Raw genomic sequence first — 20,699 nt, forward strand, 5'->3', positions numbered from 1 at the left:
CCTTGTTTATTAGTCCATGTGACTCGTTGTGTAAACCATTTATCCTTTCCTTTGTGACTCGTTGTGTAAACAATTTATCCTTGTTCTTTAGTCCTTGTGACTCATTGTGTGAACCAGTTGTCCTTGTTCATTAGTCCATGTGACTCATTGTGTGAACCCTTTCTCCTTGTTCATTAGTCCATGTGACTCGTTGTGTGAACCATTTCTCCTTGTTCATTAGTTCTTGTAACTCGTTGTGTGAACAAATTTTCCTTGTTTATTAGTCCTTGTGACTCGTTGTGTAAACCATTTATCCTTGTCTTTGTGACTCATTGTGTAAACCATTTATCCTTGTTCTTTAGTCCTTGTGACTTGTTGTGTGGACCGCTTGTCCTTGTTCATTAGTCCTTGTGACTCGTTGTGTGAACCGCTTGTCCTTGTTCATTAGTCCTTATGACTCTTTGTGTGAACCATTTGTCCTTGTTCATTAGTCCATGTGACTCGTTGTGTGAACCCTTTCTCCTTGTTCATTAGTCCATATAACTCGTTGTGTGAACCATTTCTCCTTGTTCATTAGCTCTTGTGACTCGTTGTGTGAACAAATTTTTCTTGTTTGTTAGTCCTTGTGACTCTTTGTGTAGACCATTTATCCTTGTCTTTGTGACTCATTGTGTAAACCATTTATCCTTGTTCTTTAGTCCTTGTGACTCGTTGTGTGAATCGCTTGTCCTTGTTCATTAATCCTTGTGACTCGTTCTGTGAACCAATTGTCCTTGTTCATTAGTCAATGTGACTCATTGTGTGAACCCTTTCTCCTTGTTCATTAGTCCATTTGACTCGCTGTGTGAACCATTTCTCCTTGTTAATTAGTCCTTGTGACTCGTTGTGTTAACAAATTTTCCTTGTTTATTAGTCCATGTGACTCGTTGTGTAAACCATTTATCCTTTTCTTTGTGACTCGTTGTGTAAACCATTTATCCTTCTTTTTTAGTCATTGTGACTCATTGTGTGAACCAGTTTTCCTTGTTCATTAGTCCATGTGACTCGTTGTGTGAACCCTTTCTCCTTGTTCATTAGTCCATGTGACTCGTTGTGTGAACCATTTCTCCTTGTTCATTAGTCCTTGTGACTCGTTGTGTGAACAAATTTTCCTTGTTTATTAGTCCTTGTGACTCGTTGTGTAAACCATTTATCCTTGTCTTTGTGACTCGTTGTGTAAACCATTTATCCTTGTTCTTTAGTCCTTGTGATTCGTTGTGTGGACCGCTTGTCCTTGTTCATTAGTCCTTGTGACTCGTTGTGATAACCGCTTGTCCTTGTTCATTAGTCCTTGTGACTCGTTGTGTGAACCAGTTGTCTATGTTCATTAGTCTATGTGACTCGTTGTGTGAACCCTTTCACCTTGTTCATTAGCCTTTGTGACTCGTTGTGTTAACAAATTTTCCTTGTTCATTAGTCCATGTGACTCGTTGTGTAAACCATTTATCCTTGTCTTTGTGACTCGTTGTGTAAACCATTTATCCTTGTTCTTTAGTCCTTGTGACTTGTTGTGTGAACCGCTTGTCCTTGTTCATTAGTCCTTGTGACTCGTTGTGTGAACCTGTTGTCTTTGTTCATTAGTCCATGTGACTCGTTGTGTGAACCCTTTCTCCTTGTTCATTAGTCCATGTGACTCGTTGTGTGAAACATTTCTCCTTGTTCATTAGTCCTTGTGACTCGTTGTGTGAACAAATTTTCCTTGTTTATTAGTCCTTGTGACTGATTGTGTAAACCATTTATCCTTGTCTTTGTGACTCGTTGTGTAAACCATTTATCCTTGTTCTTTAGTCCTTGTAACTCGTTGTGTGGACCGCTTGTCCTTGTTCATTAGTCCTTGTGACTCGTTGTGTGAAACGCTTGTCCTTGTTCATTAGTCCTTATGACTCTTTGTGTGAACCAGTTGTCCTTGTTCATTAGTCCATGTTACTCGTTGTGTGAACCCTTTCTCCTTGTTCATTAGTCCTTGTTTGAACAATTTGTCCTTGTTCATTAGTCCTTGTGACACGTTGTGTGAACAATTTTTCCTTGTTTTCGTTGTGCGAACCGTTTGTCCTTGTTCATTAGTCCTTGTGACTCGTTGTGTAAACCATTTATCCTTGTTTTTGTGACTCGTTGTGTAAAGCATTTGTCCGTGTTCTTTAGTCCTTGTGACTCGTTGTGTGAACCATTTGTCCTTGTTCATTAGTCCTTGTGACTCGTTGTGTGAACCAGTTGTCCTTGTTCATTAGTCCATGTTACTCGTTGTGTCAACCCTTTCTCCTTGTTCATTAGTCCATATAACTCGTTGTGTGAACCATTTCTCCTTGTTCATTAGTTCTTGTGACTCGTTGTGTGAACAAATTTTTCTTGTTTGTTAGTCCTTGTGACTCTTTGTGTAGACCATTTATCCTTGTCTTTGTGACTCATTGTGTAAACCATTTATCCTTGTTCTTTAGTCCTTGTGACTCGTTGTGTGAACCGCTTGTCCTTGTTCATTAGTCCTTGTGACTCGTTGTGTGAACCAATTGTCCTTGTTCATTAGTCAATGTGACTCATTGTGTGAACCCTTTCTCCTTGTTCATTAGTCCATTTGACACGTTGTGTGAACCATTTCTCCTTGTTAATTAGTCCTTGTGACTCGTTGTGTGAAGCAGTTGTCCTTGTTCATTAGTCCATGTGACTCGTTGTGTGAACCCTTCTCATTAGTCCATGTGACTCGCTGTGTCAACCATTTCTTCTTGTTCATTAGTCCTTGTGGCTCGTTGTGTGAACACATTTTCCTTGTTTATTAGTCCTGTGACTCGTTGTGTAAACCATTAATCCTTGTCTTTGTGACTCGTGTAAACCATTTATCCTTTCTCTTTAGTCCTTGTGAGTCGTTGTGTGAACCGCTTGTCCTTGTTCATTAGTCCTTGTGACTAGTTATGAGAACCAGTTGTCCTTATTCATTAGTCCATGTGACTCGTTGTGTGAACCCTTTCTCCTTGTTCATTAGTCCATGTGACTCGTTGTGTGAACCATTTCTCCTTGTTCATTAGTCCTTGTGACTCGTTGTGTGAACAATTTGTCCTTGTTCATTAGTCCTTGTGACTCCTTGTGTGAATAATTTTTCCTTGTTTTCGTTGTGCGAACCATTTGTCCTTGTTCATTAGTCCTTGTGACTCGTTGTCTAAACCATTTATCCTTGTCTTTGTGACTCGTTGTGTAAAACGTTTGTCCTTGTTCTTTAGTCCTTGTGACTCGTTGTGTGAACCATTTGTCCTTGTTCATTAGTCCTTGTGACTCGTTGTGTGAACCAGTTGTCCTTGTTCGTTAGTCCATGTTACTCGTTGTGTCAACCCTTTCTCCTTGTTCATTAGTCCATATGACTCGTTGAGTGAACCATTTCTCCTTGTTCATTAGTTCTTGTGACTCGTTGTGTGAACAATTTTTTCTTGTTTGTTAGTCCTTGTGACTCTTTGTGTAAACCATTTATCCTTGTCTTTGTGACTCATTGTGTAAACTATTTATCCTTGTTCTTTAGTCCTTGTGACTCGTTGTGTGAACCGCTTGTCCTTGTTCATTAGTCCTTGTGACTCGTTGTGTGAACCAATTGTCCTTGTTCATTAGTCAATGTGACTCATTGTGTGAACCCTTTCTCCTTGTTCATTAGTCCATTTGACTCGTTGTGTGAACCATTTCTCCTTGTTAATTAGTCCTTGTGACTCGTTGTGTTAACAAATTTTCCTTGTTTATTAGTCCATGTGACTCGTTGTGTAAACCATTTATCCTTTTCTTTATGACTCGTTGTGTAAACCATTTATCCTTCTTCTTTAGTCCTTGTGACTCATTGTGTGAACCAGTTGTCCTTGTTCATTAGTCCATGTGACTCGTTGTGTGAACCCTTTCTCCTTGTTCATTAGTCCATGTGACTCGTTGTGTGAACAAATTTTTCTTGTTTGTTAGTCCTTGTGACTCTTTGTGTAGACCATTTATCCTTGTCTTTGTGACTCATTGTGTAAACCATTTATCCTTGTTCTTTAGTCCTTGTGACTCGTTGTGTGAACCGCTTGTCCTTGTTCATTAGTCCTTGTGACTCGTTGTGTGAACCAATTGTCCTTGTTCATTAGTCAATGCGACTCATTGTGTGAACCCTTTCTCCTTGTTCATTAGTCCATTTGACACGTTGTGTGAACCATTTCTCCTTGTTAATTAGTCCTTGTGACTCGTTGTGTGAACCAGTTGTCCTTGTTCATTAGTCCATGTGACTCGTTGTGTGAACCCTTCTCATTAGTCCATGTGACTCGCTGTGTCAACCATTTCTTCTTGTTCATTAGTCCTTGTGGCTCGTTGTGTGAACACATTTTCCTTGTTTATTAGTCCTGTGACTCGTTGTGTAAACCATTAATCCTTGTCTTTGTGACTCGTGTAAACCATTTATCCTTTCTCTTTAGTCCTTGTGAGTCGTTGTGTGAACCGCTTGTCCTTGTTCATTAGTCCTTGTGACTAGTTATGAGAACCAGTTGTCCTTATTCATTAGTCCATGTGACTCGTTGTGTGAACCCTTTCTCCTTGTTCATTAGTCCATGTGACTCGTTGTGTGAACCATTTCTCCTTGTTCATTAGTCCTTGTGACTCGTTGTGTGAACAATTTGTCCTTGTTCATTAGTCCTTGTGACTCCTTGTGTGAATAATTTTTCCTTGTTTTCGTTGTGCGAACCATTTGTCCTTGTTCATTAGTCCTTGTGACTCGTTGTCTAAACCATTTATCCTTGTCTTTGTGACTCGTTGTGTAAAACGTTTGTCCTTGTTCTTTAGTCCTTGTGACTCTTTGTGAACCATTTGTCCTTGTTCATTAGTCCTTGTGACTCGTTGTGTGAACCAGTTGTCCTTGTTCATTAGTCCATGTTACTCGTTGTGTCAACCCTTTCTCCTTGTTCATTAGTCCATATGACTCGTTGAGTGAACCATTTCTCCTTGTTCATTAGTTCTTGTGACTCGTTGTGTGAACAATTTTTTCTTGTTTGTTAGTCCTTGTGACTCTCTGTGTAAACCATTTATCCTTGTCTTTGTGACTCATTGTGTAAACTATTTATCCTTGTTCTTTAGTCCTTGTGACTCGTTGTGTGAACCGCTTGTCCTTGTTCATTAGTCCTTGTGACTCGTTGTGTGAACCAATTGTCCTTGTTCATTAGTCAATGTGACTCATTGTGTGAACCCTTTCTCCTTGTTCATTAGTCCATTTGACTCGTTGTGTGAACCATTTCTCCTTGTTAATTAGTCCTTGTGACTCGTTGTGTTAACAAATTTTCCTTGTTTATTAGTCCATGTGACTCGTTGTGTAAACCATTTATCCTTTTCTTTATGACTCGTTGTGTAAACCATTTATCCTTCTTCTTTAGTCCTTGTGACTCATTGTGTGAACCAGTTGTCCTTGTTCATTAGTCCATGTGACTCGTTGTGTGAACCCTTTCTCCTTGTTCATTAGTCCATGTGACTCGTTGTGTGAACCATTTCTCCTTCTTCATTAGTCCTTTTGACTCGTTGTGTGAACAAATTTTCCTTGTTTATTAGTCCTTGTGACTCGTTGTGTAAACCATTTATCCTTGTCTGTGTGACTCGTTGTGTAAACCATTTATCCTTGTTCTTTAGTCCTTGTGATTCGTTGTGTGGACCGCTTGTCCTTGTTCATTAGTCCTTGTGACTCGTTGTGTGAACCGCTTGTCCTTGTTCATTAGTCTTTGTGACTCGTTGTGTGAACCAGTTGTCCATGTTCATTAGTCTATGTGACTCGTTGTGTGAACCATTTCACCTTGTTCATTAGTCCTTGTTTGAACAATTTGTCCTTGTTCATTAGTCCTTGTGACACGTTGTGTGAACAATTTTTCCTTGTTTTCGTTGTGCGAACCATTTGTCCTTGTTCATTAGGCCTTGTGACTCGTTGTGTAAACCATTTATCCTTGTTTTTGTGACTCGTTGTGTAAAGCATTTGTCCTTGTTCTTTAGTCCTTGTGACTCGTTGTGTGAACCATTTGTCCTTGTTCATTAGTCCTTGTGACTCGTTTAGTGAACCAGTTGTCCTTGTTCATTAGTCCATGTTACTCGTTGTGTCAACCCTTTCTCCTTGTTCATTAGTCCATATAACTCGTTGTGTGAACCATTTCTCCTTGTTCATTAGTTATTGTGACTCGTTGTGTGAACCGCTTGTCCTTCTTAATTAGTCCTTGTGACTCGTTGTGTGAACCAGTTGTCCTTGTTCATTAGTCTATGTGACTCGTTGTGTGAACCCTTTCTCCTTGTTCATTAGTCCTTGTGACTCGTTGTGTGAACCATTTATCCTTGTTCTTTAGTCCTTGTGATTCGTTGTGTGGACCGCTTGTCCTTGTTCATTAGTCCTTGTGACTCGTTGTGTGAACCGCTTGTCCTTGTTCATTAGTCTTTGTGACTCGTTGTGTGAACCAGTTGTCCATGTTCATTAGTCTATGTGACTCGTTGTGTGAACCCTTTCACCTTGTTCATTAGCCTTTGTGACTCGTTGTGTGAACAAATTTTCCTTGTTCATTAGTCCATGTGACTCGTTGTGTAAACCATTTATCCTTGTCTTTGTGACTCGTTGTGTAAAACATTTGTCCTTGTTCTTTAGTCCTTGTGACTCGTTGTGTGAACCATTTGTCCTTGTTCATTAGTCCTTGTGACTCGTTGTGTGAACCAGTTGTCCTTGTTCATTAGTCCATGTTACTCGTTGTGTCAACCCTTTCTCCTTGTTCATTAGTTTATATGACTCGTTGTGTGAACCATTTCTCCTTGTTCATTAGTTCTTGTGACTCGTTGTGTGAACAATTTTTTCTTGTTTGTTAGTCCTTGTGACTCTTTGTGTAAACCATTTATCCTTGTCTTTGTGACTCATTGTGTAAACTATTTATCCTTGTTCTTTAGTCCTTGTGACTCGTTGTGTGAACCGCTTGTCCTTGTTCATTAGTCCTTGTGACTCGTTGTGTGAACCAATTGTCCTTGTTCATTAGTCAATGTGACTCATTGTGTGAACCCTTTCTCCTTGTTCATTAGTCCATTTGACTCGTTGTGTGAACCATTTCTCCTTGTTAATTAGTCCTTGTGACCCGTTGTGTTAACAAATTTTCCTTGTTTATTAGTCCATGTGACTCGTTGTGTAAACCATTTATCCTTTCCTTTGTGACTCGTTGTGTAAACCATTTATCCTTGTTCTTTAGTCCTTGTGACTCATTGTGTGAACCAGTTGTCCTTGTTCATTAGTCCATGTGACTCGTTGTGTGAACCCTTTCTCCTTGTTCATTAGTCCATGTGACTCGTTGTGTGAACCATTTCTCCTTGTTCATTAGTTCTTGTGACTCGTTGTGTGAACAAATTTTCCTTGTTTATTAGTCCTTGTGACTCGTTGTGTAAACCATTTATCCTTGTCTTTGTGACTCATTGTGTAAACCATTTATCCTTGTTCTTTAGTCCTTGTGACTCGTTGTGTGGACCGCTTGTCCTTGTTCATTAGTCCTTGTGACTCGTTGTGTGAACCGCTTGTCCTTGTTCATTAGTCCTTATGACTCTTTGTGTGAACCAGTTGTCCTTGTTCATTAGTCCATGTGACTCGTTGTGTGAACCCTTTCTCCTTGTTCATTAGTCCTTGTTTGAACAATTTGTCCTTGTTCATTAGTCCTTGTGACACGTTGTGTGAACAATTTTTCCTTGTTTTCGTTGTGCGAACCATTTGTCCTTGTTCATTAGTCCTTGTGACTCGTTGTGTGAACCATTTGTCCTTGTTCATTAGTCCTTGTGACTCGTTTAGTGAACCAGTTGTCCTTGTTCATTAGTCCATGTTACTCGTTGTGTCAACCCTTTCTCCTTGTTCATTAGTCCATATAACTCGTTGTGAGAACCATTTCTCCTTGTTCATTAGTTCTTGTGACTCGTTGTGTGAACCGCTTGTCCTTCTTAATTAGTCCTTGTGACTCGTTGTTTGAACCAGTTGTCCTTGTTCATTAGTCTATGTGACTCGTTGTGTGAACCCTTTCTCCTTGTTTATTAGTCCTTGTGACTCGTTGTGTGAACAATTTGTCCCTGTTCATTAGTCCTTGTGACTCCTTGTGTGAATAATTTTTCCTTGTTTTCGTTGTGCGAACCATTTGTCCTTGTTCATTAGTCCTTGTGACTCGTTGTGTAAAACATTTGTCCTTGTTCTTTAGTCCTTGTGACTCGTTGTGTGAACCATTTGTCCTTGTTCATTAGTCCTTGTGACTCGTTGTGTGAACCAGTTGTCCTTGTTCATTAGTCCATGTTACTCGTTGTGTCAACCCTTTCTCCTTGTTCATTAGTTTATATGACTCGTTGTGTGAACCATTTCTCCTTGTTCATTAGTTCTTGTGACTCGTTGTGTGAACAATTTTTTCTTGTTTGTTAGTCCTTGTGACTCTTTGTGTAAACCATTTATCCTTGTCTTTGTGACTCATTGTGTAAACTATTTATCCTTGTTCTTTAGTCCTTGTGACTCGTTGTGTGAACCGCTTGTCCTTGTTCATTAGTCCTTGTGACTCGTTGTGTGAATCAATTGTCCTTGTTCATTAGTCAATGTGACTCATTGTGTGAACCCTTTCTCCTTGTTCATTAGTCCATTTGACTCGTTGTGTGAACCATTTCTCCTTGTTAATTAGTCCTTGTGACCCGTTGTGTTAACAAATTTTCCTTGTTTATTAGTCCATGTGACTCGTTGTGTAAACCATTTATCCTTTCCTTTGTGACTCGTTGTGTAAACCATTTATCCTTGTTCTTTAGTCCTTGTGACTCATTGTGTGAACCAGTTGTCCTTGTTCATTAGTCCATGTGACTCGTTGTGTGAACCCTTTCTCCTTGTTCATTAGTCCATGTGACTCGTTGTGTGAACCATTTCTCCTTGTTCATTAGTTCTTGTGACTCGTTGTGTGAACAAATTTTCCTTGTTTATTAGTCCTTGTGACTCGTTGTGTAAACCATTTATCCTTGTCTTTGTGACTCATTGTGTAAACCATTTATCCTTGTTCTTTAGTCCTTGTGACTCGTTGTGTGGACCGCTTGTCCTTGTTCATTAGTCCTTGTGACTCGTTGTGTGAACCGCTTGTCCTTGTTCATTAGTCCTTATGACTCTTTGTGTGAACCAGTTGTCCTTGTTCATTAGTCCATGTGACTCGTTGTGTGAACCCTTTCTCCTTGTTCATTAGTCCTTGTTTGAACAATTTGTCCTTGTTCATTAGTCCTTGTGACACGTTGTGTGAACAATTTTTCCTTGTTTTCGTTGTGCGAACCATTTGTCCTTGTTCATTAGTCCTTGTGACTCGTTGTGTGAACCATTTGTCCTTGTTCATTAGTCCTTGTGACTCGTTTAGTGAACCAGTTGTCCTTGTTCATTAGTCCATGTTACTCGTTGTGTCAACCCTTTCTCCTTGTTCATTAGTCCATATAACTCGTTGTGAGAACCATTTCTCCTTGTTCATTAGTTCTTGTGACTCGTTGTGTGAACCGCTTGTCCTTCTTAATTAGTCCTTGTGACTCGTTGTTTGAACCAGTTGTCCTTGTTCATTAGTCTATGTGACTCGTTGTGTGAACCCTTTCTCCTTGTTTATTAGTCCTTGTGACTCGTTGTGTGAACAATTTGTCCCTGTTCATTAGTCCTTGTGACTCCTTGTGTGAATAATTTTTCCTTGTTTTCGTTGTGCGAACCATTTGTCCTTGTTCATTAGTCCTTGTGACTCGTTGTGTAAACCATTTATCCTTGTTTTTGTGACTCGTTGTGTAAAGCATTTGTTCTTGTTCTTTAGTCCTGGTGACTCGTTGTGTGAACCCTTTCTCCTTGTTCTTTAGTCCTTGTGACTCATTGTGTGAACCAGTTGTCCTTGTTCATTAGTCCATGTTACTCGTTGTGTCAACCCTTTCTCCTTGTTCATTAGTCCATATGACTCGTTGTGTGAACCATTTCTCCTTGTTCATTAGTTCTTGTGACTCGTTGTGTGAACAATTTTTTCTTGTTTGTTAGTCCTTGTGAATCTTTGTGTAAACCATTTATCCTTGTCTTTGTGACTCATTGTGTAAACCATTTATCCTTGTTCTTTAGTCCTTGTGACTCGTTGTGTGAACCGCTTGTCCTTGTTCATTAGTCCTTGTGACTCGTTGTGTGAACCAATTGTCCTTGTTCATTAGTCAATGTGACTCATTGTGTGAACCCTTTCTCCTTGTTCATTAGTCCATTTGACTCGTTGTGTGAACCATTTCTCCTTGTTAATTAGTCCTTGTGACTCGTTGTGTTAACAAATTTTCCTTGTTTATTAGTCCATGTGACTCGTTGTGTAAACCATTTATCCTTTTCTTTGTGACTCGTTGTGTAAACCATTTATCCTTGTTCTTTAGTCCTTGTGACTCATTGTGTGAACCAGTTGTCCTTGTTCATTAGTCCATGTGACTCGTTGTGTGAACCCTTTCTCCTTGTTCATTAGTCCACGTGACTCGTTGTGTGAACCATTTCTCCTTGTTCATTAGTTCTTGTGACTCGTTGTGTGAACAAATTTTCCTTGTTTATTAGTCCTTGTGACTCGTTGTGTAAACCATTTATCCTTGTCTTTGTGACTCGTTGTGTAAACCATTTATCCTTGTTATTTATTCCTTGTGATTCGTTGTGTGGACCGCTTGTCCTTGTTCATTAGTCCTTGTGACTCGTTGTGTGAACCGCTTGTCCTTGTTCATTAGTCCTTGTGACTCGTTGTGTGAACCAGTTGTCCATGTTCATTAGTCTTTGTGACTCGTTGTGTGAACCCTTTCACCTTGTTCATTAGCCCTTGTGACTCGTTGTGTTAACAAATTTTCCTTGTTCATTAGTCCATGTGACTCGTTGTGTAAACCATTTATCCTTGTCTTTGTGACTCGTTGTGTAAACCATTTATCCTTGTTCTTTAGTCCTTGTGACTGGTTGTGTGAACCGCTTGTCCTTGTTCATTAGTCCTTGTGACTCGTTGTGTGAACCAGTTATCCTTGTTCATTGGTCCATGTGACTCATTGTGTGAACCCTTTCTCCTTGTTCATTAGTTCATGTGACTCGTTGTGTGAACCATTTCTCCTTGTTCATTAGTCCTTGTGACTCGTTGTGTGAACAAATTTTCCTTGTTTATTAGTCCTTGTGACTCGTTGTGTAAACCATTTATCCTTGTCTTTGTGAATCGTTGTGTAAACCATTTATCCTTGTTCTTTAGTCCTTGTGACTCGTTGTGTGGACCGCTTGTCCTTGTTCATTAGTCCTTGTGACTCGTTGTGTGAACCGCTTGTCCTTGTTCATTAGTCCTTGTGACTCTTTGTGTGAACCATTTGTCCTTGTTCATTAGTCCATATGACTCGTTGTGTGAACCCTTTCTCCTGGTTCATTAGTCCTTTTGTGAACAATTTGTCCTTGTTCATTAGTCCTTGTGACACGTTGTGTGAACAATTTTTCCTTGTTTTCGTTGTGCGAACCATTTGTCCTTGTTCATTAGTCCTTGTGACTCGTTGTGTAAACCATTTATCCTTGTTTTTGTGACTCGTTGTGTAAAGCATTTGTCCTTGTTCTTTAGTCCTTGTGACTCGTTGTGTGAACCATTTGTCCTTGTTCATTAGTCCTTGTGACTCATTGTGTGAACCAGTTGTCCTTGTTCATTAGTCCATGTTACTCGTTGTGTCAACCCTTTCTCCTTGTTCATTAGTCCGTATAACTCGTTGTGTGAACCATTTCTCCTTGTTCATTAGTTCTTGTGACTCGTTGTGTGAACAAATTTTTCTTGTTTGTTAGTCCTTGTGACTCTTTGTGTAGACCATTTATCCTTGTCTTTCTGACTCATTGTATAAACCATTTATCCTTGTTCTTTAGTCCTTGTGACTCGTTGTGTGAACCGCTTGTCCTTGTTCATTAGTCCTTATGACTCGTTGTGTGAACCAATTGTCCTTGTTCATTAGTCAATGTGACTCATTGTGTGAACCCTTTCTCCTTGTTCATTAGTCCATTTGACACGTTGTGTGAACCATTTCTCCTTGTTAATTAGTCCTTGTAACTCGTTGTGTTAACAAATTTTCGTTGTTTATTAGTCCATGTGACTCGTTGTGTAAACCATTTATCCTTGTTCTTTAGTCCTTGTGACTCGTTGTGTGGACCGCTTGTCCTTGTTCATTAGTCCTTGTGACTCGTTGTGTGAACCGCTTGTCCTTGTTCATTAGTCCTTGTGACTCGTTGTGTGAACCAGTTGTCCATGTTTATTAGTCTTTGTGACTCGTTGTGTGAACACTTTCACCTTGTTCATTAGCCCTTGTGACTCGTTGTGTTAACAAATTTTCCTTGTTCATTAGTACATGTGACTCGTTGTGTAAACCATTTATCCTTGTCTTTGTGACTCATTGTGTAAACCATTTATCCTTGTTCTTTAGTCCTTCTGACTTGTTGTGTGAACCGCTTGTCCTTGTTCATTAGTCCTTGTGACTCGTTGTGTGAACCAATTATCCTTGTTCATTAGTCCATGTGACTCGTTGTGTGAACCCTTTCTCCTTGTTCATTAGTTCATGTGACTCGTTGTGTGAACCATTTCTCCTTGTTCATTAGTCCTTGTGAGTCGTTGTGTGAACAAATTTTCCTTGTTTATTAGTCCTTGTGACTCGTTGTGTAAACCATTTATCCTTGTCTTTGTGAATCGTTGTGTAAACCATTTATCCTTGTTCTTTAGTCCTTGTGACTCGTTGTGTGGACCGCTTGTCCTTGTTCATTAGTCCTTGTGACTCGTTGTGTGAACCGCTTGTCCTTGTTCATTAGTCCTTGTGACTCTTTGTGTGAACCAGTTGTCCTTGTTCATTAGTCCATGTGACTCGTTGTGTGAACCCTTTCTCCTTGTTCATTAGTCCTTGTGTGAACAATTTGTCCTTGTTCATTAGTCCTTGTGACACGTTGTGTGAACAATTTTTCCTTGTTTTCGTTGTGCGAACCATTTGTCCTTGTTCATTAGTCGTTGTGACTCGTTGTGTAAACCATTTATCCTTGTTTTTGTGACTCGTTGTGTAAAGCATTTGTCCTTGTTCTTTAGTCCTTGTGACTCGTTGTGTGAACCATTTGTCCTTGTTCATTAGTCCTTGTTACTCGTTGTGTGAACCAGTTGTCCTTGTTCATTAGTCCATGTTACTCGTTGTGTCAACCCTTTCTCCTTGTTCATTAGTCCGTATAACTCGTTGTGTGAAGCATTTCTCCTTGTTCATTAGTTCTTGTGACTCGTTGTGTGAACAAATTTTTCTTGTTTGTTAGTCCTTGTGACTCTTTGTGTAGACCATTTATCCTTGTCTTTGTGACTCATTATGTAAACCATTTATCCTTGTTCTTTAGTCCTTGTGACTCGTTGTGTGAACCGCTTGTCCTTGTTCATTAGTCCTTGTGACTCGTTGTGTGAACCAATTGTCCTTGTTCATTAGTCAATGTGACTCATTGTGTGAACCCTTTCTCCTTGTTCATTAGTCCATTTGACACGTTGTGTGAACCATTTCTCCTTGTTAATTAGTCCTTGTGACTCGTTGTGTTAATAAATTTTCTTTGTTTATTAGTCCATGTGACTCGTTGTGTAAACCATTTATCCTTGTCTTTGTGACTCGTTGTGTAAACCATTTATCCTTGTTCTTTAGTCCTTGTGACTCATTGTGTGAACCAGTTGTCCTTGTTCATTAGTCCATGTGACTCGTTGTGTGAACCCTTTTTCCTTGTTCATTAGTCCATGTGACTCGTTGTGTGAACCATATCTCCTTGTTCATTAGTCCTTGTGACTCGTTGTGTGAACAAATTTTCCTTGTTTATTAGTCCTTGTGACTCGTTGTGTAAACCATTTATCCTTGTCTTTGTGACTCGTTGTGTAAACCATTTATCCTTGTTCTTTAGTCCTTTTGACTCGTTGTGTGGACCGCTTGTCCTTGTTCATTAGTCCTTGTGACTCGTTGTGTGAACCGCTTGTCCTTGTTCATTAGTGATACAAAATAAAGGGTTTCCATAAACATTAGGACTAGTTTATTTCCTAGGTAATTAATTACTAGTAGTTTATTTTATTTCCTAATTTCAGAATAAGAATAATATGGCAATTGTTCAGCCATATTCGGTTTAGGAAAGTCAATTTTAGAAAAAAATTAACTTGTGAGGTAAGGCAGTACTAGGTCGTTTATTTTCTAGTATAAATAAGAGGTCGTTTTATGTTATTTTTGATATAGATTGAATATTGAATAAGAAAAAAAAAAACAGAACTTTGCTTTGCTGCGTGCAATTGTGAATTTCGGATCGACGCGTTCGTTCAAGCTTTGTTATTGTTTGACGCGTTTTCAAACTCTAACCCGATTGATAGCAATAGGTCTTGCGATTCAATCACCATTGAACGATCTATAGGTCTAGATCGGTCAAATATCTCATTGTTTCGATTTCAAGATAGATTTCGAAGCAAATATCCCTTTTCCATTATTGTTCGTTATTCTTTGAAACCGCTTCCGCGCAATTTTCGTATCATAAGTGGTATCAGAGCTTCGGCTCTTGATTTCCTCAAATCTAGACGGTCCTAGGCGTGTTAAAACCAAGTTATTAGTTGAATTTCTGATTGCGATTGGAATTCAAGGGTTAAACTCAAGCAGGTAGTTTGAGGGTTAATCGGTTTTGCATCTCAGGAGCAAGGTTCTAGTGACTTGTTATTCAAGGCGTGCCGGTTACCAAAAAAAAAAAAAGTTACTATTCACGCGTGGTACTGTTCATCCGCGGAAAAAAAAAAAGAAAAAAAAAGAAGAAGACATGTCGGGAGTATTCTCAAGTCAAAGCATCTACGAGGAGAATGTTAAGTTTGATCCGACATCACCTCCTATTTTTGATGATTATAATGATAAGGAGACAATTGAGGTTGATGGGGATGTTATTTTTCATGAACAAGATCTCGTTAATAAGTGCGTCAAAGGAAAACTATTTGGTAATGCTGATGGGCATAATTATATTATGAACCGGATTCCTGTAGTTGACATAGGTGATTCAAAAAGATTAAAGCTTGATGTCGTGCAAGGAGGGTGGTGGGGTGGAAGACACAAGCTCATATGGGAAAAGATGGATAAGCTTGAAGACTGCATTGAAGATGACGAGCTGAAAAGGAGAGCAATGATTTTCACGAATAACTTCATGTTCTTAGTCAATTTTGCATCCGAATTTGCTAGGATTGTATTCGATCCCGGTGGATTCCGTTGTTCTAAGAATCGGGACGATTCTTTTGAAGAAAGGGAGTATGATACAAAATAAAGGGTTTCCATAAACATTAGGACTAGTTTATTTCCTAGGTAATTAATTACTAGTAGTTTATTTTATTTCCTAATTTCAGAATAAGAATAATATGGCAATTGTTCAGCCATATTCGGTTTAGGAAAGTCAATTTTAGAAAAAAATTAACTTGTGAGGTAAGGCAGTACTAGGTCGTTTATTTTCTAGTATAAATAAGAGGTCGTTTTATGTTATTTTTGATATAGATTGAATATTGAATAAGAAAAAAAAAACAGAACTTTGCTTTGCTGCGTGCAATTGTGAATTTCGGATCGACGCGTTCGTTCAAGCTTTGTTATTGTTTGACGCGTTTTCAAACTCTAACCCGATTGATAGCAATAGGTCTTGCGATTCAATCACCATTGAACGATCTATAGGTCTAGATCGGTCAAATATCTCATTGTTTCGATTTCAAGATAGATTTCGAAGCAAATATCCCTTTTCCATTATTGTTCGTTATTCTTTGAAACCGCTTCCGCGCAATTTTCGTATCATAAGTGGTATAGATGATACGAAAATGATGCCAGAACTGGTCGAAATGAACAGTCTCCGTGACTGTTCAGTTATATGCGCAGAAGAAGCAGTCTTAGTAGCTGTTTACTCGGTTACTTAGCGCCCAAGGAAGAGGTGTCGAGACTTGTTTCCTAAAAGAAGTCATATCTTAGTTAAATTAGTATAAGTTATTTATTTCCTATTTATGTTAGAAGTTCTACTTTCCTAATTAGTAGCTTATTCGGTTTTAGGAAAGTTTACTAGTTTCCTAAATTCAGTTTACCTATTATGTTTTAGGAAAGTATTTCCTATATCTTTAAGGAGTGTGTAATAAGGCAATTAGAATTGCCATAGAAGTCTTAATCTACACGAGTAGATCTAGGAGATTGGTTTAAGGAAGTTTGTTTCCTTAATCGGTTTAGGAGTCTTTTTAGTTAGTATAAATATGAGTCATTGTATTCTTATTTTGAGGGAGATTGAGTGTTTAAGAAATAAAGCAGAAGCTTTTCCGTTTACATGATTTGTAAACCATAGGTTCGACGAGTTTCGTTCCGAATTTCGTTATTGTTTGACGCGCTTTCGAACATTAACACGAGTTATAATCAATAGGTCTTGATTATAATTCACCATTGGTTGAGCTATAGGTCTAGCTCAAGCAAATATCCTTTTATTTTCTTGTTCGTTTATATTACAAAAAAACACATAAAAATAACTAAGTTCACGTTCTGATTCAAACAGTTCACTAAACCGTTCAAATCATATAAAATCGACAATCAGACAGTCTTCCGCACTGTCCAGTTTTAATAATTCCGCTGCAACTCTAACGAATTTTATTCTCTGAGTAATTTTCGTATCATTTGGCATCAGAGACAGATTTGTTGATCCAAGACGGTGATCATGGATTTTAATGATCCAAATTTTCTTCAAAATCTCCAAGAGGCTTTAAAGAACATCAACTTTACCCCAGGACAACGTATGCAACCACGGAGAGAACCGGTCAAGTACATGGATGAGTTCAAAATCAATGAACTTCCGGAGTTTGTTGGTGGCACGGATCCCGAGGAATATTTTGAATGGGAAAGACAAATGGAGAGGATGTTCGACTTCAAGGACATTGATGATGAGAAGCGTTGCAAATATGCTATCTTGAAGCTACGCAAGAACGCATCTTTATGGTATGAAAGTTTGAAGGCTGCTAGGGCACGTGAAGGGAAGGAAAAACTAGCTTCATGGGAGTCTTTAAAACGTAAGCTACGAAAGAGGTTTGTTCCCAAAACTCATAAGATTGATTTATATCGTAAATTGGCTGAATTAATGCAAGGGAGCTTGAGTATTGCCGATTATATTGCTGAATTTGAAAGAATAACCCTTGTGAGTGAAGTAAAGGAGATTGAGGAACAAAAGATGGCTCGTTTCTTTCGAGGGCTAAACCTTAATATTGCTCATGTGGTCGAGATGCATTCTTATTCCTCTTTCGATATGTTATGTGATCTATGTGTGAAAGCTGAAGGACAAATCAAGTCAGGTGGTGTTGCTTCTAGGTCAAGTCATTGGGAAATACCCAAGGTGATCGAATCCGAAGAAACTAGTTCGAGCACAAGTGCGAAATCTATGGTTACAGCAACCCCTGTCGTTCAAACAGTTTCTAAGACTGTTCAGGAGCCTAAAGAGAAGAGCTTGACCAAAGTTCGATGTTTCAAGTGTCAAGGGTTAGGACATTATCAAAGTGAGTGCCCTAATCGACGAAGTATAACGCTATGTGAAGCAATTGCCATTCGAGACAAATTATATGATGAAGAATTGCAAGAAAGAGGGTTGTTTATTATCAATGGCGAAGAACGAGACGATGAAGAAATTGAAGTATATGAAGCTCCAACCTATGATACGTTCTTAGACCTGAGGCATACCCTTCAAACAAGGAAGGAATCTATGGAGGATGAAATTGAACAAGTGTTAAACAATGAGGAAGTACATAATAACATTTATCCTTCCTTATGTGTAAATCATTCCCCAATATTTGATGATTATGAAGACGACGAGACGGTTGATGCTATTGATGGTGAAGTTACAAAGATTGTGAATTTTGATAAGGATGATTATCAACAAGAGGTGCAAAGAAAAATTGTTGAAGGACTGACAATGGAGTTAAGTTCGATTCATAACAATCTAATTCATGACAAACCGATGTTGACGAAGAGCGAAAATAAATCTACATTGGAATCGTACGTAGATGAGTTCTTATATGGTGATAGGGATTATGATCTTACTTACTTTACTTCGGTATTAATGGAGAAATTTAAAGACAGCGATACAGTGACCAGAATGAAATTTGTGTTTAATAATCTTGTGCATGGAGGGTGGTGGGGCGGAAAGCACAAGAAAAGAAGATTGGGAGGTCAAAAGCGTGAACATGGATGGCATGAACATGGAGAGCACAAGAAGATGAGGTTGAAGAATCGAAGGCACAAACTAAAAAGGCACGAGAGGAGTTTGGAAGCAAACAAGATAGATGAGCTTGAAGTTTTTATTGAAGATGATGAACTAAAAGATAATTCAAGTTTATTACTATTTCTTATAAATGAATTTGCATCCAGGTTTGTGAAGTTCATATTTGATCCCGGAGGATTGAAGCATCATGAATTGAGGACAATTCCTTTCAAAGGGGGAGGGGATGATACGAAAATGATGCCAGAACTGGTCGAAATGAACAGTCTCCGTGACTGTTCAGTTATATGCGCAGAAGAAGCAGTCTTAGTAGCTGTTTACTCGGTTACTTAGCGCCCAAGGAAGAGGTGTCGAGACTTGTTTCCTAAAAGAAGTCATATCTTAGTTAAATTAGTATAAGTTATTTATTTCCTATTTATGTTAGAAGTTCTACTTTCCTAATTAGTAGCTTATTCGGTTTTAGGAAAGTTTACTAGTTTCCTAAATTCAGTTTACCTATTATGTTTTAGGAAAGTATTTCCTATATCTTTAAGGAGTGTGTAATAAGGCAATTAGAATTGCCATAGAAGTCTTAATCTACACGAGTAGATCTAGGAGATTGGTTTAAGGAAGTTTGTTTCCTTAATCGGTTTAGGAGTCTTTTTAGTTAGTATAAATATGAGTCATTGTATTCTTATTTTGAGGGAGATTGAGTGTTTAAGAAATAAAGCAGAAGCTTTTCCGTTTACATGATTTGTAAACCATAGGTTCGACGAGTTTCGTTCCGAATTTCGTTATTGTTTGACGCGCTTTCGAACATTAACACGAGTTATAATCAATAGGTCTTGATTATAATTCACCATTGGTTGAGCTATAGGTCTAGCTCAAGCAAATATCCTTTTATTTTCTTGTTCGTTTATATTACAAAAAAACACATAAAAATAACTAAGTTCACGTTCTGATTCAAACAGTTCACTAAACCGTTCAAATCATATAAAATCGACAATCAGACAGTCTTCCGCACTGTCCAGTTTTAATAATTCCGCTGCAACTCTAACGAATTTTATTCTCTGAGTAATTTTCGTATCAATTAGTCCTTGTGACTCGTTGTGTGAACCAGTTGTCCATGTTCATTAGTCTTTGTGACTCGTTGTGTGAACCCTTTCACCTTGTTCATTAGCCCTTGTGACTCGTTGTGTTAACAAATTTTCCTTGTTCATTAGTACATGTGACTCATTGTGTAAACCATTTATCCTTGTCTTTGTGACTCATTGTGTAAACCATTTATCCTTGTTCTTTAGTCCTTGTGACTTGTTGTGTGAACCGCTTGTCCTTGTTCATTAGTCCTTGTGACTCGTTGTGTGAACTAGTTATCCTTGTTCATTAGTCCATGTGACTCGTTGTGTGAACCCTTTCTCCTTGTTCATTAGTTCATGTGACTCGTTGTGTGAACCATTTCTCCTTGTTCATTAGTCCTTGTGAGTCGTTGTGTGAACAAATTTTCCTTGTTTATTAGTCCTTGTGACTCGTTGTGTAAACCATTTATCCTTGTCTTTGTGAATCGTTGTGTAAACCATTTATCCTTGTTCTTTAGTCCTTGCGACTCGTTGTGTGGACCGCTTGTCCTTGTTCATTAGTCCTTGTGACTCGTTGTGTGAACCGCTTGTCCTTGTTCATTAGTCCTTGTGACTCTTTGTGTGAACCAGTTGTCCTTGTTCATTAGTCCATGTGACTCGTTGTGTGAACCCTTTCTCCTTGTTCATTAGTCCTTGTGTGAACAATTTGTCCTTGTTCATTAGTCCTTGTGACACGTTGTGTGAACAATTTTTCCTTGTTTTCGTTGTGCGAACCATTTGTCCTTGTTCATTAGTCGTTGTGACTCGTTGTGTAAACCATTTATCCTTGTTTTTGTGACTCGTTGTGTAAAGCATTTGTCCTTGTTCTTTAGTCCTTGTGACTCGTTGTGTGAACCATTTGTCCTTGTTCATTAGTCCTTGTTACTCGTTGTGTGAACCATTTGTCCTTGTTCATTAGTCCATGTTACTCGTTGTGTCAACCCTTTCTCCTTGTTCATTAGTCCGTATAACTCGTTGTGTGAAGCATTTCTCCTTGTTCATTAGTTCTTGTGACTCGTTGTGTGAACAAATTTTTCTTGTTTGTTAGTCCTTGTGACTCTTTGTGTAGACCATTTATCCTTGTCTTTGTGACTCATTATGTAAACCATTTATCCTTGTTCTTTAGTTCTTGTGACTCGTTGTGTGAACCGCTTGTCCTTGTTCATTAGTCCTTGTGACTCGTTGTCTGAACCAGTTGTCCTTGTTCATTAGTCCATGTGACTCGTTGTGTGAACCCTTTTTCCTTGTTCATTAGTCCATGTGACTCGTTGTGTGAACCATATCTCCTTGTTCATTAGTCCTTGTGACTCGTTGTGTGAACAAATTTTCCTTGTTTATTAGTCCTTGTGACTCGTTGTGTAAACCATTTATCC

This window comes from Silene latifolia, chromosome 9, assembly GCF_048544455.1.
Source record: "Silene latifolia isolate original U9 population chromosome 9, ASM4854445v1, whole genome shotgun sequence".
NCBI lineage: Eukaryota > Viridiplantae > Streptophyta > Magnoliopsida > Caryophyllales > Caryophyllaceae > Silene > Silene latifolia.